The following is a 24,632-nucleotide window of genomic DNA, read 5'->3' as shown; positions in this document are numbered from 1 at the left end:
AAGTTTATTTTTTTAACTAAAAAAAATTTTTTTTGACATTTTAAATTTATTTTTTTTTTATTTTTATTTTTTTTCAACATTTATTTATTTTTGGGACAGAGAGAGACAGAGCATGAACGGGGGAGGGGCAGAGAGAGAGAGGGAGACACAGAATCGGAAACAGGCTCCAGGCTCTGAGCCATCAGCCCAGAGCCCGACGCGGGGCTCGAACTCCCGGACCGCGAGATCGTGACCTGGCCGAAGTCGGACGCTTAACCGACTGCGCCACCCAGGCGCCCCTTAAATTTATTTTTGAGAGACAGAGAGTGAGCAGGGGAGGGGCATAGAGAAAGGGAGACACAGAATCCAAAGCAGGCTCCAGGCTCTGAGCTGTCAGCACAGAGCCCGACGCAGGACTTGAACCCACAAACCGTGAGAACATGACCTGAGCCGAAGTCAGATGCTTAACTGACAGAGCCACCAAGGTGCCCCTGTGAAAGTTTATTTAAAAAAAATAAAAAATAAAAAAAAACCCTCACTGACATGATTTCACATTAATGTGATAACCCACATCTCAGCTAGCCTTTAGAAAACTACCATTTGTTGGGGCACCTGGGTGGCTCAGTTGGTTAAGCATCCAGTTCTTGGTTTTATCTCAGGTCATGATCTCACAGTGTGTAGGTTCGAGCCCCACCTCGGACTCTATACTGACAGCAGGGAGCCTGCTTGGGATTCTCTCTTTCCCTCTCTCTCTGCCCCTATCCTGCTCACTCTACCTCTTTCTCTCAAAAAAAACATGTATACATATAAAAAAATAAACTTGGGTTGTATTTTGCAGCTAGTGCCTGTGAATGCAGGGACGACTACAGTTTAGTGCCACTGCTTTGGTTCATGCTAGGGTGCCAGTAGTTTACCCAGCATTGTTTCAGCGCAGATGTCAACATAGTGAAAAAGACAAATAACATCTTAGTGTAATAAAAATCGTTTTGACTTCTTGACCTCTTGAAAGTGTCTCAGGGAACCCTCAGGGACTCCCAAAAGGAGTCCACATATCGTACGTTGAGAATGGCTGCTGTACACTAATGTGATGTTTGAAATTATTTGGATTAGGTTGTCCTGTGAATATGTATTTATATCATAACACAACAGATGGCAGGAACAAGTGAGGACTTTGTGCAACTCCATGGCATGTGAGCCTCGATAGGGAGTCTTACACAAGTCAGTTTGTGACAAACAGGTGTGGGAAGAGCAAAAAAACAAAAGGAACTAAGCACAAAGGAAAAATCCAGGTGCACGAAGGATAGAATATTTAGCGTAAATAGGGAGCACTTCACAGAAATGCATATGAGCAAAATGAAGTGTGTTTGGACATTTAGGGACCCTCCGTCATGGTTTAAGTTGTTTAAGCCAAAGTGAACCCCACATGTTGGCTACACGGCTTATCTCAGGAAATGAATAATCTCAGTACCTTAGTTATTCCTAAAACATTGAAATAGAATTGTTAGAATCTCAGGGCATCATCACAGTTTCCCAGTTTCTTCTGACGGTTGGGGTGTTTTGAAGCTAGAAGCTTGTGGTGACTCATTGTGTTTTTAGTGATGACCGAGTGAAGAGTCCTGCCTCTGACCTATTTCAGCCAGCTTTCCTTGCCTGAAGTAACTGTGGGTTAAATTTAGAAAATAACTACTTGTGTTGCTATCACAGGAGAGATACTTTTCTTTTTTTTTCTTGTAAGAATTTTAATACAACGAATGACCTTTCGTGTATTTCACTAAGTCTTTTCCATCCTGTGTATTTTTTTTCTGGTTTGAGAAAGCTCAGTAGCTTGCTGTTATGTTATCTTTTTGCAAATGGTTCTGTTTTGCTGGTCTTGGATCTTAGCAGTTTTTAAATGATTGATTCAACAAATTTTTGAGTATTTACTACTAGGGACTGGACCGCTTTAGGTTCTTGGGAGAGAGAATTAGATGGAACATACAAACAGTCGTCAAGCATAGGTGTAGGTGTAGGGCTGTCTTGCCCACTGGAGCAGCACTGGCCACAGTGACTAAGCAATTGAAATGTGTGTACTCCAAATTTAGATACTGTGTATGTGTGAAATACATACTGGATTTTGAAGACTTTGTTGAAAAAGAGAATTTTTTTAAGTTTTATTTTTAAATAATCTCTGCCCACTGTGGGGCTTGAACTCATAACCCCAAGATCAAGAGTTACATGCTCCACTGACTGAGCCAGCCAGGCATCCCTCTGTTGGTAATTTTTTTTAAAGTTTGTTTATTTTGAGAGGAGGAGTGTGTGTGTGTGTGTGTGTGCGCGCGCGCACACAAGTGGGGAAGGGGCTGAGAGAAGGAGAGACAAAATCCCAAGCAGGCTCCACTCCATTAGCTCACATCCTGATGTGGGTATTCGAACTCATGAACTGTGAGATCATGACCTGAGCCAAGGTCGATAGTCCTAACGCTTACCTGACTCAGCCATCCAGGTGCCCCTCATTGATAATTTTTATGTTTCACTTACTGCTTTTTACCTGAATGTGGCTACAGGGAAATTTAATATTATGTATGTGCCTTGCATTTGTGACTTGCATTATTTCTGTTGGACAGCACAGATGTAGAGAGGAGAGATGGACAGATGTGAAGTGTGTTGAAGGCTACAGAGAAAAATAAACCTGGGTAAGGAAGCATGAAACAATTGGCAGGGGGTTGGTTTTGATTATTTCATATCAGATGGTAAAGGAAATCCTCACCAATATGGTGCTGCATGAACAGAGGCTTATTAGAGCTAAGCGAGTGAGATGAGCAGGCAGGTAGGTGCCAAGTGGGGAAGAGTGACCTAAGCACAGGGGACAGCCAAAGCCCATGCATTCTCATTGCCTTTAAGTCAATAAGGAGGCCGTCGTGTCTGGAGTAGAGCAGGAGAGCTGTAGATGAGTATGCATGTTGGTGGATAGGAATGGAATGAGGGGATGCCATGGAAAGGTTTTTAGAAGAGACAGTTCTGATAAAATTTATCTTTAAAGAATTTTTTTTTTTCAACATTTATTTATTTTTGGGACAGAGAGAGACAGAGCATGAACGGGGGAGGGGCAGAGAGAGAGGGAGACACAGAATCGGAAACAGGCTCCAGGCTCTGAGCCATCAGCCCAGAGCCCGACGCGGGGCTCGAACTCACAGAGCGCGAGATCGTGACCTGGCTGAAGTCGGACGCCCAACCGACTGCGCCACCCAGGCGCCCCTAAAATTTATCTTTATATGTTTATTTACTTTTGAGAGGGAATGAGAGAGTGTATGTGTGCACAAGTGGGGGAAGTGCAGAGAGAGAATCTCAGGCCTGCTCCACACTTAGTGGGGAGCCTGATCCCACGACCTTGGGATCACGACCTGAGCCAAAATTTATTTTTGGGACAGAGAGAGACAGAGCATGAACGGGGGAGGGGCAGAGAGAGAGGGAGACACAGAATCAGAAACAGGCTCCAGGCTCTGAGCCATCAGCCCAGAGCCCGACGCGGGGCTCGAACTCACGGACCGCGAGATCGTGACCTGGCTGAAGTCGGACGCTCAACCGACTGCGCCACCCAGGCGCCCCTGAGCCAAAATTAAGATTGCGCGCTTAACCAACTCAGCCATCCTGGTGCCCCTGATGAGATTTATCTTTAAAAGGGAATTCTCTCAGAACAGTTGATGCTGGAGGTGGGGATGGAATGGGATCAAGGAGACTAGGAGATTATAATTGTACAAGTCAGAGATGGTGGTAGTGGGACCACAGCTATTGAGGTGTGGTGGTAGTAGTGTGGTAGTAGCGATGAATGGCTAGAATCTACTTTTTTTTTTTTTCTTAAAGATAGAAAGAGAACGCAGGGGAGGAGGGCAGAGGGAAGGAGAGAGAATCCTAAGCAGGCTCCATGCTCAACATGGAGCCTGATGTGGGGCTTGATCCCACAACCCTGGGAACATGACCTGAGCTGGAATCAAGAGTCGGATGCTCAACCAACTGAGCCACCCAGGTACCCCAAGTGGTTAGAATCTTCTACTTCGGAGGAAAAAAAAAAAAAAAAAGTTTGGGCAAAGTAACAGGGGCTGGGTGTAGGGAGTAACGACAGAACCAAGGATACCTCGACAGTTTATAAATTGCTTTAGCTAAAGCACCTGGAAAAATGAAGTTTCCGCTAATCATGATGAGCAAGATTGTGGGAGCAGTATGATGAGGGATAGGGGAGACAGTTCAGTTTTGCCAGGTTAAGTCTGAGATACCTATTAGACACGTGGAGATAGGACAGTGACTAGATAGTAAATGGAGGAAGGGGGAACCAGTGAAGGAGCCTGAGGACAGGCCCATGAGGTAGGAGAAGAATCTTGAAAAAGTACCTGGAGGTATATACTTACCATAGTGTTTAAAGTAGTAAGAGTCATCAGCTGTGACAGATAATGTAGAATAGGGTGAGAATGGAGTTGGCAATGTTACCATTATTGGAGTCCTGATAGGTGGAGTTTTGATGGAGCAGTTAGGACTGAAACCCTGAACGGTGTGGGTTTGTGAATGGATAGATGGGGAAGAGGTAGAGACAGTAAACATGGGTAGGCTTTCAAGTAGATTGCTGTAAAGACATCAGAGGAATGGGATGGGAGTTGGAGGAGTTGTGGTTTAAAGGGAAGGCTTTGAAAACTTTATTTCAATTTACAGGAAAGATGTAAAAACAGTACAGATTATCCATATACCCTCTATCTAGTTTTCTCAAATGTTGGTTTTGACTCCCCTACTTTTTCTGGAAAATTTAAGAGTAGGTTGCAGAACTACTGCTCTTCACCTGTAAGTACTTCAGTGTGTGTTTCTTAAAAACAAGAACATTCTAGGGGCACCTGGCTGGTACAGTTGGTGGAGCATACAACGCTTTTATTTATTTATTTATTTATTTATTTATTTATTTATTTATTTATGTATGTATTTATTTATTTATTTATGAGAAACAGAGCATGAGATGGAGACACAGAATCTGAGGCCGGCTTCAGGCTCTGAGCTGTCTGCACAGAGCCTGACCTGGGCTCAAACCCATCAACCATGAGATCATTACCTGAACTGAAGTCAGATGCTTAACCAACTGAGCCACCCAGGCGCCCTTTAAAAAATAAAATCTTAAAAAACAAACAAAAAACCCTCAACATTCTGTTACATGACATAGTAAAAGTATCAAAATAAAAAAGTTAACACTGATACAATAGTGTTTAATCTGTAGATGTTCTTCAGATTTTGCCTATTGTCCCACTAATGTCTTTTTCTTTGATCCTGTATTGAACCCAGGATTATATTGTATTTAATTGTGATGTGTCTTTGGTTTCTTTTAATTTTTTTAATGTTTATTTATTTTTTAAATTTTTTTAATGTTTGTTTATTTTTGAGAGAGAGAGAGCACAAGCAGGAGAGGGGCAGAGAGAGAGGGAGATACAGAATCCGAAGCAGGCTCCAGGCTCTGAGCTGTCAACAGAGAGCCAGACGCGGGGTTCGAACCCACAAACCAACTGAGCCACCCAGGTGCCCCTTTAAGAGAGAGAGAGGGAGAAAGAGGATCTGAAGCAGGCACTGTGCTGACAGCTCCATTTGGGGCTTGAACTTAGGAACCTTGAGATCACGATCCGAGTTGACTGAACCACCCAGGTGCCCCTCTTTGGTTTCTTTTAATCTGGAACAATTCCCTAGTCTTTTGTCTTTCCTCTCCTGTATGTTTTTGTTGCTGTTGTTTTCTTAAGACCTTCATGTTTTTGAGGAGTATAAGTGAGTTATTTTGTAGAATGTCCCTCAATATTGGTTGGTCTGATGCCCCTCCTCCCATTGTTAGCATCAGGTTATGGGTTTTCGGTGGAATACCGTGAGAGTAATTATGTCTGCTAGGCTTCTCTAGTGTAAAATTAATATTTTCTCCTTTGTATTAAGAATCTTGTGGGGGGTTTTTTTAGACTGTGAAAAGATAGTATTTCAGTTTATACTTTCACTAGTTTTAGCCTTCAATGAGGATTCTCGCTTGAAACCATTATTACTGTAGTGACTGCCTTATAATGGCTTTCTAAATGTTACTTTTCCTGTATTTGTTAGTTGGAATTTTACTCTAAGGAAGAGTTTTCCCCTCTTCATTTCATTTGTTTGTTTCCAGTAATATGGACTCACTGGTTTGTATTTTATAGGTTATAGCATGTTACTCTTACTTTGTTGTTCTGTTGAAGTGAGGGTTTTTAAGGTTAAGAGGTATTAGCATGGTGGTGGTATGCTAAAGGCATGATTCAGCACAGATGGAAAAATGATTTTGATAATCTAATGTCCAAAATACTAGATGAAATCTTACATGCTAGTCTAGTGTTTCATTTTAGAGGAGCAGCTTTGTACTTAATTTTGAACACTTGAGTGCCTAAATGCAATAAATCTAATATCTTTAATTCTCTCTACTGGGGATGTCTTAGAACTAGTGAAAATGAGGGGCGCCTGGGTGGCTCAGTCGGTTAAGTGTCCGACTTCAGCTCAGGTCACGATCTCGCGGTCCACGAGTTTGAGCCCCGCGTTGGGCTCTGGGCTGACGGCTCAGAGCCTGGAGCCTGCTTCCGATTCTGTGCCTCCCTCTCTCTCTGCCCCTCCCCCGTTCATGCTCTGTCTCTCTCTGTCTCAAAAATAAATGTTAAAAAAAAAAAAAAAAAAGAACTAGTGAAAATGAGGTCATTCTTCATGTATAGGACACATTAAGTCTAAATTCAGATACTGTGTCCCCTGAAAATGTGTTAATAAGTACTGTCTAATGTACACATCACTTATAAAAACTGTTAATCAGATGTACGTTATTTTTTTCCATACCAGCCTAACTTAATTTTAGCTCATGATCATTCCTTTTTCCCAGTCAGGTAAATTTTGATGTGCTAACTTGATAGTGTGAAATTGGTAGAACATTGCCATACATTTCTTCAGTGTTTCTGTTTAATCTTATGTCTCTTGGTGAGTGATGAGCACACTGAAACAGATCAAGTATAATCTTAAGCTGTTTTTTTTTAGATAACATATTATATACAGAACACCCACAAGAATTAGGTAAAACTGGTTTTTTCTATGCTAATTAAAAAGGTTGGAAGATATAAGGGGTGCCTGGCTGGCTCAGTTGGTAGAGCATGTGACCCTTGATCTCAGGGTTGTGAGTTCAAGCCCCTACCTTGGGCATAGAGTTTATTAATAAAAATTAAAAAAATAATAAAATCTTTAAAGAGGTTGGAAGATTAAAAAAACAAAGACAATACACATGGCAAAGTTGAAACCATAAACATGATTAAAGTGATCTTTTTCCCTTTTCCAAATGCAACCACTGTGTAGTTTCTTGTGTTTTTGGAGGAGAGGTTTGTATACATAAACATAAAGATCTATGAATGTGCACTTTTTAGAAAAGAAAACAAAAACGACTTAGTTCTGCCCCTTACTGTTTAGAAGTTTTAAACAGTTCTTTTTTTTAAGAATAGTATTATTATTTTTTAAGTAACCTACACTGAATGTGGTGGTTGAACTCAAAACCGCAAGATCAAGAGTCACATGCTCCCCTAGACTAAGCCAGCCGGTTGCTCCTTAAAAAGCAGTTTTTAGAGTGCTTTGGAAGCTGGAAGGAGGGAAAGTTGTGGTAATACAGTATGTTCAATACTACTAAAAATAGTGGAGTCTTTTTTTTTTTTAGTAAACTCTACATCCAACGTGGAGCTCGAACTCACAACCCTAAGATTCAAGAGTCACATGATCTGTGTATTGAGCCAGCCAGGCACCTGCAAAATAGTGGAGTCTTGATTGAGGAATATATTTACCTATATCTGGCCTGGTAATGCATTAAAACTTGTTTAAAGGTCTTTGTTTACTAGTAGGATATTAATAATATGTTAGGTTTCCTTAGTAGTATTTGTTACAGATGATTATAATTTTCTTTTTTTTAATTTTTTTATTTTTAAGGTTTATTTTTGAGATAGAGACAGTGCTAGTGGGGGAGGGGCGGAGAGAGAGGGAGACACAGAATCCAAAGCAGGCTCCAGGCTCTGAGCTGTCAGCACAAAGCGACGTAGGGCTCAAACTCATGGACTGTGAGATCATGACCAGAGCCGAAGTTTGATGCTTAGCTGTCTGAGCCACCCAGGTACCCAAGATCATTCTACTTTTCTGAAAATTCCAGCACGTGGTTTATTTCCATCATCAGTTATGGAAGGAAGAAATTTTTTGTGCAATAATTACCAAAAATATAAAAAGAACAAAAATCCCCCAAACCTCTGAAAATTTCAGAGCAGGCCTTTTAAAGAACATGTACATAAAATATTACATTAACTGGAACTAGTTCAGTGTTCTAAGTTAAATTCTCTTAGTGTTTTTTTTTCCCCCAAAATTGTTTGTTTTAAAAAAAATTTTTTTTTAATGTTTATTAGAGAGAGCACATGCTCAAGCATGTTTATTAGGGACAGAGAGAGAGGGAGACAGGATCACAGAGAGAGAAGGAGACAGATGATACAAAGCAGGCTCCTCAGTGTCAGCACAGAGACTGATGTGGGGCTTGAACTCAGGATGGGTGAAATCATGACCTGAGCTGAAGTCACATGCTTAAACCATTAAGGCACCCAAGGCACCCTCCAAATTCTTGTTTTTAAAAGGAGTTGAAATATTTTACTTTTAATCTGTTTTTTCCCCCCCTCTAATGGTGTTCTTAAACTACTTTTCTGGGTTCCTAAACTGCTGTTTATTTTTAAAATTAGAATTTTTGCAGAAAAATCTTATTAACATAACTGGAAAAGACTGCAATTTGATTTGTAAGCCTAAAGGAAGGATTTTAAGGAAGGAAATATTTTATTTATTTATTATTTTAAAGATGTTATTTTTAAGTAATCTGTCCACCCACTGTGGGACTGGAACTCACAGCCTCAAGATCAAGAGTTGCATATTCTACTGACTGAGGCAGCCAGACACCAATACTTAAACCTTTTAGTTAACTTGAAATAGTACAGCTTCTTGAAATCTGGGGTTGGGTGTCAGGAAAGTTTGAGTATGTATTATGTATCCTTGTTACTACAGTCATAAAGAAAACAGGATAATGCTGAGTTAAAAGTTTTGAAACTACAATTCTTCATTATTTGAACAAAACTTTAAAATTCCCAAGATGACATGAACCCATAGCCAATTGATAATAAGTCTGTTTCAAGAGATTGTTTTAGGGGCATCTGGGTGACTCAGTTTCAATTAAGTATCCGACTTGGGCTCAGGTCATGATCTCGTGGTTTGAGTCCTGCGTCAGGCTCTGTGCTGACAGCTTGGAGCCTGGAGCCTGCTTTGCATTCTGTGTCTCCTGCTCTCTCTGCCGCTTCCCCGCTTGCACTCTCTCAAAAATAAACAAGCAACAAAAAAAGTTTTTGTTTGTTTTAAGGCTGTTGGTATTTGCAGGTTGACTTCCTGACTTATTTGCAGTTTTTTTCTTTCAACTTTTCTGTGGAGCCCTGCCAGTGGTAACCAATGTGCCCAGATGGTAGGGAGATAGAAAAGCATTAAACCTACAGTTGTGAAAGAGAAGAATTAACATTTTATGGTAATTTTATTCATTTGAAACAAATTTATATGAAACGTACATTAACATCTTTTTAGCCATTGTCCATAATCGGCAGTAACTATATTGCATAGCTGGACTTAGTCTTTCAGACTGATTAGATACTTTGCAGTTTCTGGAGGAGGTGGGAGCTATTAAGATTCTGGAAATCTCTTTAGTCTACAGGATTTTAAGGTGTGTGTGTTCTAAGTAAATCAGATTTAGTTCTGTTTGGTTGTTTTCATGCTATTTGTTTGGATTCCTGTCATGACTCTGAACTTATAGGCTCTTGAAAAGATAGACCAAATTGCACATACAGCATTTTTTTCCTGTTGCTTACTTCTACTTGTATGAGAATAAAGATAGAATTCTACTAGTTTTGGGCACGTGGGTGGCTCATAGGTCAAGCGTCTGACTCTTGGTTTTGGCTCAGGTCATGATCTCATGGTTCATGAGTTCGAGCTTTGCATTGGGTTCCGTGCTGACAGTGTGGAGCCTGTTTGGGATTCTCTCTCTCCACTGCCCCTTCCCGACTTGGGCAAAATAAATAAACTGTCTCTGTCTCAAAATAAATAAACTTAAAAATAATTCTAGTTTTTTAGTTACTTATTATAAAGCCTTGCCAGGTCCCAAAATACAGTTCTAAACATAGCAGTAAATAAATATTTAAATGATATCCAACAAACAATTCTGCAGGGAAAGGAATTAGAATCCCAAATATTTGTAAATGAAATTGTATTTTTAAATTTAAGATGTGTTGGGGTTTTAATCATCAGTAGAGTATGCTAAATGTAAGTGTATGTGTATGATGTAGGACCTCTTAGAAATAAAAGATTAAAACTTTAGGGGCGCCTGGGTGGCGCAGTCGGTTAAGCGTCCGACTTCAGCCAGGTCACGATCTCACGGTCCGTGAGTTCGAGCCCCGCGTCAGGCTCTGGGCTGATGGCTCGGAGCCTGGAGCCTGTTTCCGATTCTGTGTCTCCCTCTCTCTCTGCCCCTCCCCCGTTCATGCTCTGTCTCTCTCTGTCCCAAAAATAAATAAAAAACGTTGGAAAAAAAAAAAATTAAAAAAAAAAAAAGATTAAAACTTTGACCTAGGTTCTTTCCCAGCCCTTCTGAAGCCTGGGTAAAAATTAAAATGACCTGATGTGTGGAGAAATGGGTGGTGTGTCTGTGTTCTGGCGTGCTGCCTCCTGGTGGATAGTCCGTCTTGATAGCTTATTTGCATTTGTTTCTACCAGTCAGTCTTGAGGCAATTAATTAAAGTGCTTGGCTGCTTAACACGTTCTTAAGTGTTTTGAAAATGCATAAGCTTTTATTTCAACATTTTTACAAGGTGTTAAAGTCTAAAGCCCAGCCCACTAAAATTTTAATGCTCTGTGCAGATTGTTAACGACAGATTTAGTTTGTGATGGTTTTTCTACTAGAAAAGCTTTCAGAAGGATTAGAGCATTGAGGAAAGGGCTGGGGGTGCAGGGGAGGAAAGGGCCATTTTAAACTGTTGATGTCTATATTATAGAGAAAGGCTGAGGGTAGGTAGATGTGCTGTGGGTACGTTTGACGGTATGTTCTGTGCAAAGGTGAGAGCCTTATATACCTTTGGTGCTCAGTGCCCCGGCTCCTTTTGGTTTATGCTAAACTTTTTGGCCAGTTACATTAATGTGGTAAAGAGGACCAAATAACCTTTGAGAGACTATGTCCTCCATGGATTTGGAGATGTTAGTCATAGGTACCGTGTTTTTGTAGATAATCACACTGATACTTATTTATTTTAAAATGTGTTTATTTTGAGAGAGAGGGAGAGAGAATCCTAAGCAGTCTCTGTGCTGTCAGCACAGAGCCTGACGCGGGGCTCAGTCTCAAGAACTGTGACATCATGACCTGAGCCGAAACCAAAAGTGAGATGCTTAACTGAGCCACCCAGGTGCCCCTGTTATTATTGTTCAAGATTTTATTTTTCTAAGTAATTTCCACACCCAATGTGGGGCTCAAACTCAGAATCCTGAGATCAAGAGTTGCATGCTTCAATGACTGAGCCAGCCAGGTGCCCCTAATAGCACTGATTATAAGCATGATATTACATCCTAGATTGTCAAGACTAAGCCAGCCAGGTGCCCATGATAGACAGTTTTAACATGTTACTTTCTAACTATGATGCTGAAAGTGGAGCTATTGAATTTTCTAGCATCTTGGTTTAAATTTATTAAGTAGATTTTACCATTACTGCTGCTGGAAATTTGTCCTCTTTTTTTTTTTCAGAACATGATTGGAAGTCTGAATATGTTTTGGAAACATGAAATATATTACTGAAGTTTTAAAGAAAAAAAAACACAACTAGATTATCATAGAGCTTTTTTTTTTTTAAGTTTTATTAAGTAATCTCTGCACCCAGTGTGGGGCTCAAACTCCCAACCCTGAGATTAAGAGTTGCACGCTCCACCAAATGAGCCACCCAGGTGCCCCTAAAAGACTAATGCCTAATACTTTAATGTTATTTTATCAAGCGACTATCCCATCTAAGCATATGGGTCCCTTGAAGGGACTTCCCAGAAGAAGGGAACTTCTTGAAATGCCAAATTCATTACATCTTTTATTGTCAGAGTTATTTGTGTTACTCATGTGTCCTGTTAGCTGCTGGATGAGGCTGGATGTTTTGGTTACCTTGAAATGATTTACTCTGTTTTGGTGTGACCTCCTTGGTCCTCCTCTGAAAGGTGGATGTAAACTAGACAATTTCGAGTATTTTCTTCAAGAGATTGAGATTTATATTATTATGATTATATTGGACAGTTTTCTTGAAGATCTGTGTGAATTTTTTCTTACACAGAAGCTAAATAGTAGACCTGTAAAATTAATGTATAAATAGCATGGAAATTGGAGTTCAAATTTGAATTTGGCTTTTCATTTACCTGCTTTTTGACCTTGGTTAAAAGAATCCCTTGAGACAATTTCCTTAATCTATAAAGTGGGAGTATTAATGCCTACTGAGCTTGGTTGTTGGTATAAGGACACAGCATAAATATATTTCAAGTGCCTGACATGATCTTTTACCCCTTAGGAGTAACTGAATAAATGGTATCTGTTATTTTAATTATCAATATTGTTGAAATTTAAAAATTGATTCTTAAGTTGTACTTGGGGCAGAAATAATCTGGAAATGATTAACCTCCCTGGGTATTTCTGACTTTAGTCTGGCTAGCTAGGAAATGAAACTTTTTGGGGTGCCTGGGTGTCTCAGTTAAGTGTTGAACTCTTGATCTTGGCTCAGGTCATGATCTTGTGGGTTCATTAGTTCGAGCCCCACATTAGGCTACGCACTGTCAGTGTGGAGCCTGCTTGATATTCTCCTTTTCCCCCTCTCATCCCCCCCCCCCCGCTTGTGCATGTTCTCTCTCCCAAAATAAAATAAGCTTAAAAATTTTTTTAATGTTCTATTTCATCTGTAGCATCTCTTGTTTGTATCAGAATTGGCGTAAATGCACATTGTATAAAATTTTTGCACAGTGCAGCGATTCTTTTTAAGTGAATAGTACAGATAATTTCATTAACATACATTGTTATAAGATAGTTTTGTGGTTATTCTATATTTGAAGTTTAACTGTAGTTATTAGAGCAAAATGAATCTTGCACTATCCACCCGAGGCAAAAAGAGACTGTTGTCTAAAGCAACAATTTTAGAACCTTTTAGTGTTTCTGAAGTATGGGAAATGCTAGTGTGGTTGAAGGTCATGTGAGTGAAAAGTACTTAAAGTTTCTTTACTCTCAGACAGTTATATCAACTTAAATCATATTTTTCATCTAAAACGTCCTTTCTCATGTTACAAGTACTAACAGGCCCACAGTTTGATTTTGATGGAATTTATCATTTTCGAAGATAGTGACTTCCAGATACTAGAGAGCAGAAAAAAAATGTGGAAATTTCAAAATTACTACAGTAGAAACAACAATATAATAAATCCTCCTTACCTGCCACCTGGCTTCAAGAATCACCAGCTGATGACCAGCCTTTTTGGATATTAATACCTCTGATGATTTCTGAAGCAAATTCAAGATAGCAAGTATATTATGTTCCTAATTTCTTCAGATTGCATCTTTAAAGACAAGGACTTAAAAAAAAATAGACAATACCATAATTATAAAAAACAATGGCACTAATTCACTGATAATGAAAAGTCTCATTTTTCCCAGTTGTGTGTGTGTGTGTGTGTGTGTGTGTGTGTGTGTGTGTGTGTGTTTTAATAGGCTTCACACCCAACTGAGGCTTGAACTCACCACCCTGAGATTGAGTCTCATGCTCTGCTGACTGAGCCAGCCTTAAGTTTCCATTCTGATTTTATTTTTTAATGTAAGCTGTAAGCTTAACATGGGGCTTGAACTCAAGACCCTGAGATCAAGAATCACATGCTTTACTGACTGAGCCTGTCAGGTGTCCCCTAAATATTTTTTTAAGAATTTATTTGAATTAGGATTTATGTTAAGTTCTGTACATTTGTGATTGGTTGATATGTCTTTGGGTTTTTTTTTTTTTGTCTTTTTTGTTTGTTTGTTTGTTTTTTTTTTTTAATGTCTAGGCTCCCCATCTTTTATTTGAAATTTGTTAGAAAACTTAGATACTTGTGTTGGAGAGCTTCCCAGGGTCTTGATTTTTGCTGATGTGGTGTCTTTTAACATGTACCTCTGTCTGCAGAGGACACCGTAGCTCTAGAGAATTAATCATATTCAGTATGCCTTTTTTTTTTTTTAATTGGCAAACATGTCATAGGCAAGACATGAGAATGTTTTAATATCTTGTCCAAGTTTTATTTGTTTAAAGGAATAACAGATTCAAATAGTTTTTTTCCTGTGAATTCAAGGATAGATATAGATGAGGAAGCATGTTGCAGTGAAGTGAACCATAGATTCTTCAATGTATTCTTCCTTAAGTAGTATAAACATACTTTTTTTGTTTATTTTTTGTCTAAACAGAAAGAAAAGTATCTTATTAAGCAGGAAAAAATTGGCCACTATCAGGTTGGCAAGATAGCATCGTGTTTATATTATTTGTTGTTTGTACTCCCTGCTGAGAGAAAGATTGATTATCTGCAAAGTTGAGTAAGGTTATATCTTTGGAGAAAAGCAAGAGTTGGGTTGCCTACCTAGGGCAAGGAATGTCAGATCAAGGTATTTACATCAAACTTAGCATCTTCATTTTCTTGCTACATAAGAATTCTTTTTATTTTTTCTTTTGAGAGAGAGAGTGAGAGCTCGAGAGCGGGAGCAGGGGAGGGGTAGAGCGAAAGGGAAAGAGAATCCTAAGCAGGCTCTGTGCTATCAGTGCAGAACCTCACTCAGGTTCTGAGTGTGGGGCTCAAACTCAGTAACTGTGACATCTCATATCCTGAGCCAAAGTCAAGAGTTAGATGTTTAACGTACTGAGCCACCCAGGTGCCCTGGATTGTTACAGTTTCTAAAATTCATGAGTAGGGGATAGAACTTAATAACAGTAAACTTTAACCTTTTCACTTAAAAAAAAAAAAATCCAAGGATTTAGGATTTACCTTAGATAAGGACTATATCCAGTTCGCAGTAATGTAAAATAAAAAGCGTTAATGTAGAGGGGTGCCTGGGTGGCTCAGTTGGTCAAGTGTCCGACTTCAGCTCAGGTCATGCTCACAGTTCGTGAGTCCAAGCCCTGCGTCGGACTCTGTGCTGACATCTCAGAGCCTGGAGCCTGCTTCAGATTCTGTGTCTCCCTCTTTCTCTGCTCCTCCCCTGTTCACAATCTGTCTGTTTCTCAAAAATAAACATTAAAAAAAAAAAAAGTTAAAGTAGAGATACCCATATATTCAAAATCTAGCATTTTTTTTTTTTTTTTTAAATACAATGCTTAAGAGTTTAATCACCTTGGGGTTAGTCAGTGGAGCATGTGAATCTTCATCTTGGAGTCATGAATTCAACCTCCACATTGAGGGTACAATTTACTTGCAAAAAAAAAAAAAGTTTAGTCACCTTAAAACACCTCTTCTTGCAGATACAGTTATAGTTCACTTAGTGATGGTGACTTTTAAGTGAGGAATAACTAATCTATATGAAACTTTGTTTCTTGATCCTGAAATTACATTGAGAAGCAAAATTTGGTAAATTAGTTTTACCTTTCAGTATCAAGTATACCAAATTTTAAAACAGCTCAGTCCAGCTGAAAGATGTAAACTGTATATATATGCAATTTTAAGGTTTCTGTTAGCCACAGTAAGAAGTAAAAAGTAACTGGTAAAATTAATATTTGTATTTTATATGAACCAATTCATCTAAAATTTTAATCTTTTAACATGTGATCAGTATTAAAAATTGTTGAGAAATTTTATATTTTCTGTACTAAATCTTCAAAATCTGTTACATTTTATACTCACAGAATAATTCAGACTGGACTTGCCACATTTTAAGCCTCATGTGGCTAGTGGCTATTCCATTGGACAGAGTTGTTTTAAGACCTACAGCTTTTAAAATAACTTTTTAAAAATGAGTCTTGCTGGAAAAAATGCATTGGTATTTATAAAATTAGTTTAACTGTGAAAAAATATGGAATGATTGTCTCTTTTTTAAGAGAAGGATTAATTTTTAGTGTGACTCAAACATATTACAGGTTTTGTACCTAAGTATTCCCTTGTGATCACCCTAATTTTCAAGGAAGATATGTGTAATAGGCTTTATTGTGTTAATGTACTTTAGAGTTATACAGGCCATGAGCTTTTTGTTTAAATAGTGACTCCCTAATATTCAACTGCATGTGTTCCTATGGTTGGTTGAAATACTGGTGGTGACTCTTTGGTTAAAGGCTCATTTTCAGATTAAGTTAGTTATGAAGACTACAGAAATCTTTGGTTATTCAGGAATCAAGGATCAAATCAATTTTCGAACTGTTCTGTCATATTGCTTTGGATGTATCTTAAAGAAGTGTAAGAATTTTGTATTCCTTTATCGATGGGACATTGTCACCTATTGATGGGACATTGTCTCCTATGAGCAGTGTGTACTTGCAAGCATTAGTAATAGACATTCAGCCTTTCTTGGACCCCACCAAGTATATGGACCCCATCCATATACTTAGGGCTATGAGACTGTTGTACGTAGATGAAGATGATGAGGTGTGCAACTTTACTTTTTTATTACATTATTATTATTGGTATTAGTATTTTAGGGAAAGGGAGAGAGAGAGACTCTTAAGCAGGCTCAGCTCGGAGCCAGGTGCGACTCTCGATCCCACAACCCTGGTATCATGACCTGAGCTGAAATCAAGAGTTGGACGCTTAGCTGACTGAGCCACCTTGTTTTGTTTTGTTTTGTTTTGTTTTGTTTTGTTTTATTTTATTTATTTTATTTTAAAGTTTATTTTGACAGGGAGAGAGAATGTGAGTGCGCAAGCAGGGGAGGGGCAGAAAGGGAGAGAGAGAGAGAGAGAGAGAGAGAGAGAATCCCAAGCCACCTAGGCTCCCCAAGGTGTGCAACTTTAAAACACAAATACACCTCTTTTATTTGAGGGGACTAAAACACGGATGTGTTCCCATGGGGATCTGGGAGTGAGGGGGTGACAGAAGAAACACTTGAGATTTTTACTTAGAATTTTTATTGATGGTGCCTGGATGTCTCAGTTGGTTGAACGTGTGACTCCTGATAACAGCTCAGTCATGATCTCGTAGTTGTGTGGTTGAACCATGTGTCAGTTCAGTGTGGGGCTTGCTTGGGTCTTCTCTTCTCTCTTCTCTTCTCTTCTCTTCTTCTCTTCTCTTCTCTTCTCTTCTCTTCTCTTCTCTTCTCTCTCATGCGCACTCTCTCCCCCTCACATGTGTGTGCATTCTCTCTCAAAATAATAAACTTAACGCAAAAAAGAATTTTTGTTTATTCCTTGTTTGAGCAATGTTGAGTAAATTGCAAATTATGAGCCAGGCGATTTGCTAAGCACTTGAACATACAACAGTGAATAAGATGGAAATAATTTTGCCCTCCTGGAACTTGCCCCCTGCTGATATCAGTAGATTATCAGTGGTCCCCAGAGAATCTGATTTAGGAGGTCTTCATTGGGGCCCTGAAATCTTCAAGAAAGCCCTCCTGGGTCTAACGTAATTGATCCTTAGACCGCACTTGGAATCATATCTTTTTACCTTTATAGTTGAGGGGACAACATACTTTGTCTTATTTTCCTTTCTTCCATCCAGTATTCAGTTCACGGATCTGGCATCCTCTTTAACTGTTGGAGCAAATATGTTTTTCTTTACAGTACTTGTGACCTTCTGTCAATTCTGTAAGTGAATTCAATTTTTGACAGATTATTTTTTTTCTTTTTTTAAATAGGCTCCACGACCAGTATAGAGCCCTTTCACAGAAATTCTTTACCTGAGATGTACCTGATTTACCCCTAAATCTCCATGTTGCTCCCTCCTTCCTGTTTCTACTGACCATTTTTTAAGACTGTCCTAAAATGTCTGATTTCTTTTGCTAGACTGTAAAATGTTTGGGAAAGAGAAAACAGGTATTACAACACTAGTTAGAACTGTTGGAATCTAGAACTGGTTTCTCTTGCTTCATTTTGTGTTATACTACAGGTTGGAAATAAGGCTGATTCCCCCATAACAATTAGTAAGGTTTATTTTATAAAACAAAAACAAAATTTGAAAACTGCCCATGATTCTACCAGCCAGAGTGTGTAATGATCCCTTTTACCTGGATCTCTGGGTTCTTTGTAGTTTTCTCTATTTACAAGTTTAAGGTCTTTGAGCATGTTACAGCTTTATATAAGGAAATAACAACACCAAAAAGAGAATACTTGAGTTAGAGGCTACATCTCTAGTCAGAGGGTTTGATAAGAGATGACCAAGTCAGTGATGAGTCAGGGTTATTTATGCCAGTTGCCCCTTTGCGTCAGCAAGGTATATTAAACTTTTTAAAAATTGAGGTTGACCTTTTATTTTATTTTTTATTATTTAAAAAAAAATTTTTTTTTCAACGTTTATTTATTTTTTGGGACAGAGAGAGTCAGAGCATGAACAGGCGAGGGGCAGAGAGAGAGGGAGACACAGAATCGGAAACAGGCTCCAGGCTCTGAGCCGTCAGCCCAGAGCCCAACGCGGGGCTCGAACTCATGGACCGCGAGATCGTGACCTGGCTGAAGTCGGCCGCTTAACCGACCGCGCCACCCAGGCGCCCCTGAGGTTGACCTTTTAAAGAGCTACTTAAAATTCTTAACTGTATAAAATAAAAAAGGAGATACTTGTATGTAAATATTGAATACTATTAATACAGGTAATTAGCAGTTTTGAATTTGGCTGAGTAAAACTGCTTTTTACATATAGATTGAATTGGTTGGGCACAACTGGAATGAAAATCTGAGCTAGTACAGAGTGCCTCCAAGTGGTGGATTTAAGAGGCTTAAAAATGGTCCAAATGTGGACGATGTGTCCCACTTGTTTGAATAAGAAAACAAGGCAAAGAGAAACCTGTTAATATTAGACTTGGTTTTCTCTTCCTGCCTTCTGCTGGTATTAGCCCCTTAGATTGTGATGAGAGCCTGAGTCTCCTTATGAAGTGGGAATTTAGTGATTCCCTTGATTTGTATAAGTATTGATGGAAAGGGGTGTGATAGAGCCTTTTGGAAGAAATAAGATGAAGAAAATACACATTCAGGATCTGTAGGTAGTTTGGACAGAAGGTTGCAAGCCTTAATACATTTTTGTTTCTTGCATTAGTACTTACTGTGAAATGACTGGCTTCAGAAGTGCCTGATGGCGTGTGTATACACTTGTCCTGGGCAGTTGAGTTAGCCAAGTTTTCAGCATTGTTGCCTTCCTTTCTTGTTATTAATATGTAACCTTGTCCTTTTAATGTCAGTATTGAGTTTTGATGTGTAAATGATCATCATATGGTTTAAAGCTGTAGGGAGAAGTGAAAGTTTTGTGTAGGATTAACCTATACTTGACCTTTAGGGTTTAACAAAAATTATAGCCTGTAATTTTTCTGAGGTCATTTGATGTGGTTACATTATTGGTTGGATTATAAGTGAAATCAATAAAATGGAATATAGTGTAATTAAGGGGATAGGCTCTGGAGCTAGAATGCCCAGAGGTGTATTCTGACCCTGCTACACATCAGCAGTGTGTGTTTGGACAAGTTAAACTTAAGCTGTTGTTTCCTAATCGATAAAATGCTGTGAGGGTTGAATGCAGACACTGTCATAAGCAGTGTGTGCTGCTATAACAAAATACCACAGACCGCAGGGCTTAAACAATAGACATTTATTCATCACAGTTCTAGAGCCTGGGAAACCCTCAAAGTGCAGGCAGTTCTTTCTGTTCTTGATAAGGGTCTGCTTTTCCTGGCCTGTAGAGAGATACCTCCTTGCTGTGGCTCACATGGCCTCTCCTCAGCATGTGCCGGTGGAGAGACCCCTGGTCTTTCTTTTTGCAGAGATCGCAATCCTCGGTGCCCAGCTGGCTCAGTCAGAAGAGCATGTGACTCTTGATCTCGGGATTGTGAGTTTGACCTCGGGGTTGTGGGTGTGAGCCCTGCACTGGGGGAAGAGATTACTTAAAAAATAAATAAGTTTTTTTTTTTTTTTGGAAAAAGTTTGTTGTCTAGAAATATAAAAAATTCCCCACAAAAGATGCTATTCTCTCATTTCCCCATCTTCTTCCTCTTCTTCAACACCCCTGATATAAAGGACTTAAAAAACTTCACCCAAATGTCCAGACACATCTATGTGTTCTTCTGTGTTTGCAAGCTGCATGTTCATATAGCCATCTACAGATACCAAGGTAGCCTTTGTACTCAATTCCCCCTTAAGTTTCGCCATTACCGGCCTTCCTGTTAATCCATTCAGGAAATGTTTGGGGTCGAGGGGCAAACTCATCACTACTATAAGCAAATGCTGTGGGCCACTCGCTGCCTATCCAGCCGTTGTCTGTCCCTCATGACTGGAGTAGCTATGGTTGGGTGCGAATCACGGAGCTTCAATAAATAAATTCTTAAAAAAAAAAAAAAAAGATCATACTTGTATTATGGGGGCTCCACCCTCATGACCTCATCTACATCCTAGTACTTTTCAAAGGCCCCTTTCGTACGTAGTACCATTACAAGGGAGATTATGGCTGCAACATAGGAATTTTGGGAGGTGGGAGGTGCAGGAACAAAAGTATTTTGTCCATAACAGACATGAAGCGTTTTCTTGTTTAAATTCTTTTTTTTAGTTTATTTATTTATTTTGAAAGAGCAGGTGAGCAATTGGGGGGTGGGGGGAGCAGAGAGAGGGAGAAAGATAATCCCAAGCAGGCTTCCTGCTGTCAGCTTGGAGCCAAAGGTGGAGCTTGAACTCACAAACTGTCAGATGGTAATGTGAGCCGAAATCAAAAGTCGTACACTTAACCGACTGAGCCATCTATGCCCCTCTTGTTTACTTTCTTACCTGCTGTCAGACCTTACAGTGGAAGAAAAGATGCAAATATCAAAGACACTTGGCAACAACCTAGTAATCTAAAATTTGAATTGAAAGTAATCAGCATGAACACATGGTTTATTTCTCTTTCACACAAAATGTATATATTTTCCAGCTGTGGCCTAGGAGTAATGACCAACCCAATAATAATGAACGCTCTAGTGACTAGATTGTGTCTCAGTGTATTATTTCTGATTAAAAAGGACTAGCACTTTATGTAGAAAAAGCTGATTGCAGATGGGGCTAGGAACTGTGCCGGCTGAAGCTGGATTGTTCAGTTGTAACAGAACCTGGATTGTTCTGTTGTAACAGAAAGCAAAGGAGTTCTCCTAGGTTATTGGAGTCCTGTCTCAAGATGCAGGAGTCAATATGAAGAAGCTTGCATTGACTGACTAAAGATGAGGTATTTGGAGCATCAAAAGGAATTAATGCATTAGCTTGATACACTCAAAATATCTGTGACTGTGAATTTATGATACTGAAAAGAAGTAAACATTTGGTCCTCTTTGGACAATGCCAGAACGCCAATTCCTTATTCTGAAAATACAATTGTGAAATAACAGTGCCTTTGAACTGCTGAAAGAAGAGATGGAGATGAGGATTTTCATGAAGCTGATTTATTTTGGAACGAAAAGTGCTTTAACGAAAGGTGCTTTAATGAAATTGCTGAAACGAAATGGTACCTTAGAGAAATGTACAGAATGTCTTGCAGATGAAGAGAGGCATTTATGTCCTGGCTAGTACCCTTCCCCTGTAGACTGTGTATTGTCTTGAGGGTTTCATCTCCTTTGCTTCTAGGCTGCTCTTCTACTCTTCTGAGGCGTTGGAGAGAGCCCTGAAGTAAAACAGAGATGACTGAGTGTGTGCTTAGGGGTGGAAGGAGGCAGAACAAACCTCACTGTACCTAGGCCTGTCTGCCACAGCTGTGGATGAAATCAGACCCAAGTGAGGGGTTGTGATAAGGGGCACAAAACCACCCGCTGCAGAAGGGAAATAATTATTTATCCTGTCTTCACTGTACCTTCTGTGCTTCAGAGTTCCAAATATTTGACAAGAGAAAGTGTTTTTTTGTTTTTAAATAATGCTAGGTTTTTGGTTTTTTTTAATGTTGTTACTTATTTGGGGGAGAGGGGGAGAGGGGAAGAGAAAGAAAGAGGATTGGAAATGGGCTCTGCGCTGACACCAGAGGACCCGATGTGGGGCTTAAACTCATGAACTGTGAGATTATAACCTGATAACCTGAGCTGAAGTCAGATGTTTAAGTGACTGAGCCACCCAGGCACCCTAAGAGAAAGTTTTTGTTTTGTTTTTAATACTGATGGATCGGTTCATTTATTTATTCATTCATTTTATTTTTGAAAGAGGGCACAAGTTAATCCCTGGAGGGGCAGAGGGAGAGAGAGAGAGAGAGCACGCATGAGCGAAATGGGGCTTGAGTTCTACTCGAAGTGGGAGCTCACCCAGTGGGCTCAAACTCATGAACCATGAGATCATGACCTGAGCGAAGTCATGCTTAACACCTGAACCACTCAGGCACCTGAGAAAGTTGTTCTTAATAGAAGAACTCAAGCTAAATAATAATAAAAAAAAAAAAATACAGAAGCCATGATAAAATGAGAAAGTTAGTTTCAACCTTGAATGAAATAATGGACTTAGGTAGTGATCATTCATGATTGCAGCATCACAGAAAGACAGCTAGAGATAACACATCTCCTTGTGGAAGTATAAAACACTGCTTGTGATAAATTATTGTATCTCCCCGAACGAACAACAACAAAAAACAAATTGAATCTTCAGATCTAATTACTACATTTACAGGGGACAGAGGAGAATACTAAACAGCACCATGGGGGTGTAATTAGCAAAATCCACGCAGTGAAGAATCTATAGGACAAATGACAGGATTTGGGTTTTTTCTCCCCCAAATAAGTTGCAAGGGGGAAAAAAGGAAACATGGGTTATGAGACTAGAATCATAATCAGCCAAATGCAGTGTATAGCTCTTTGGGGATACTGATTGAACAAATTTAATTTTTTTAAATTGTAGAACTGTGACTAGATATTTAATATTAAATTTTTGTTCATTTTTAAGGATTGATAATAGTATTTTGCCTACTTAATCATTTTAAAAGAGATGAATATTCATAAATAAAAGGCATAAGAATGACAAATTTGGTGCAATGAGTACATTCCAGGAGGCAGGCATTTGGAGTGGGAGAGAAGCATGGGTAGCTTCAATTGTCTTGTTCTAATTATTTGGGTGGTTGTGTTCCTAGATGTTTTATGCTTTATAATATAAAAATATTACATATCATTGTATATGAAATTCAACATACTAAACAATTACTGAAAATGACACAAAAGGGATACAGTGGATAAAATTCAGAATGAGTAATCATGCAGGATTTATGAACTGTCAGGTAAATGGCAAAAAGAACTCTGCACATATGTACATCTGGTTGGGATCTTTTCTTTCCTTCCGCTCCCCTCCCAAGCTCCATACCCAATGTGGGGCTTGAACTCAGAACCCTAGGTTCGTGAATCACATGCTCTGCCAACTCATCTAGCCATGCACCCCTTAACTCTCATCAGAATCCTGATACGAATAAGCCAGCTGTACAAAGATATTTATTAAACAACTGGAAATAGAATGGATATATGATATCAAGGAATTTTTGTTAAACACTTTGAGGAGCAGTGATGGCTTTATAGTTTTTTTTTTTAAGTTTTAAATGTTTTATTTTTTTTTACTTTTTTTTTAATTTACTTTTTTTTTTTTTTTCAACGTTTATTTATTTTCGGGACAGAGAGAGACAGAGCATGAACGCGGGGGAGGGGCAGAGAGAGAGGGAGACACAGAATCAGAAACAGGCTCCAGGCTCTGAGCCATCAGCCCAGAGCCCGATGCGGGGCTCGAACTCCCGGACCGCGAGATCGTGACCTGGCTGAAGTCGGACGCTTAACCGTCTGCGCCACCCAGGCGCCCCTAAATGTTTTATTTTTAAGCAATCCCTATACTCATACTTAAAACCCCAAAATGAAGAGTTGCATGCTCTACCGACTTAGCCACCCAGCCATCCTTAAAGATTTTATTTTTAAGTAATTTCTACACTCCATATGGGGCTTGAACTTAAAATCCCAAGATCAAGAGTTGTGTGCTCTACAGACTGAGTCAGCCAGTCAGCCAGTTTTATAGTTATTTAAATTTTTTTAATGTTTTATTTATTTTGAAAGCATGCACATGCTTTCATGAGAGAGGCAGAGGGAAAAAGAGGGAGAAACAGAATCTGAAGCTGACTCCAGGCTCTGAGCTGTCAGCACAGAGCCATATGCGGGGCTTGAACTCACAAACTGTGAGATCATGACCTGAGCTGAAGTCAAAAGCTTAATGGACTGAGTCATCAGGACACCTCTATGGTTATTTTTAAAAGTCCTTTTATAGCTGTTTACTGATGTACTTCTGCATGACAGGTCATGTAAGTGGAACTTGGTTGGTACTGGTTTGAGTTATAGATAAACAAGATAAGGTGATCGTACTTAATAAATGAACCTGGTATGGCATATGGAGGTTGATATTTTTCTAGTTTTATGTAATTTTGAAAATTGTTACAAAATCAGTTTAAATCAG

At 39.2% G+C, this 24,632-nt stretch overlaps 1 protein-coding gene and 1 pseudogene across 1 annotated transcript in view; one reads left to right on the top strand and one right to left on the bottom strand.

The window, feature by feature from the left end:
* Positions 1 to 24,632, top strand: part of IGF2BP3 (insulin like growth factor 2 mRNA binding protein 3) — a 154,180-nt gene that overhangs the window by 19,379 nt on the left and 110,169 nt on the right. The window lies entirely within an intron of this gene.
* On the bottom strand, positions 20,148 to 20,515 carry LOC115508988 (annotated as a pseudogene).

This window comes from Lynx canadensis, chromosome A2 (genome assembly GCF_007474595.2).
Source record: "Lynx canadensis isolate LIC74 chromosome A2, mLynCan4.pri.v2, whole genome shotgun sequence".
NCBI lineage: Eukaryota > Metazoa > Chordata > Mammalia > Carnivora > Felidae > Lynx > Lynx canadensis.
This window is presented reverse-complemented; position numbering and strand designations above follow the sequence as displayed.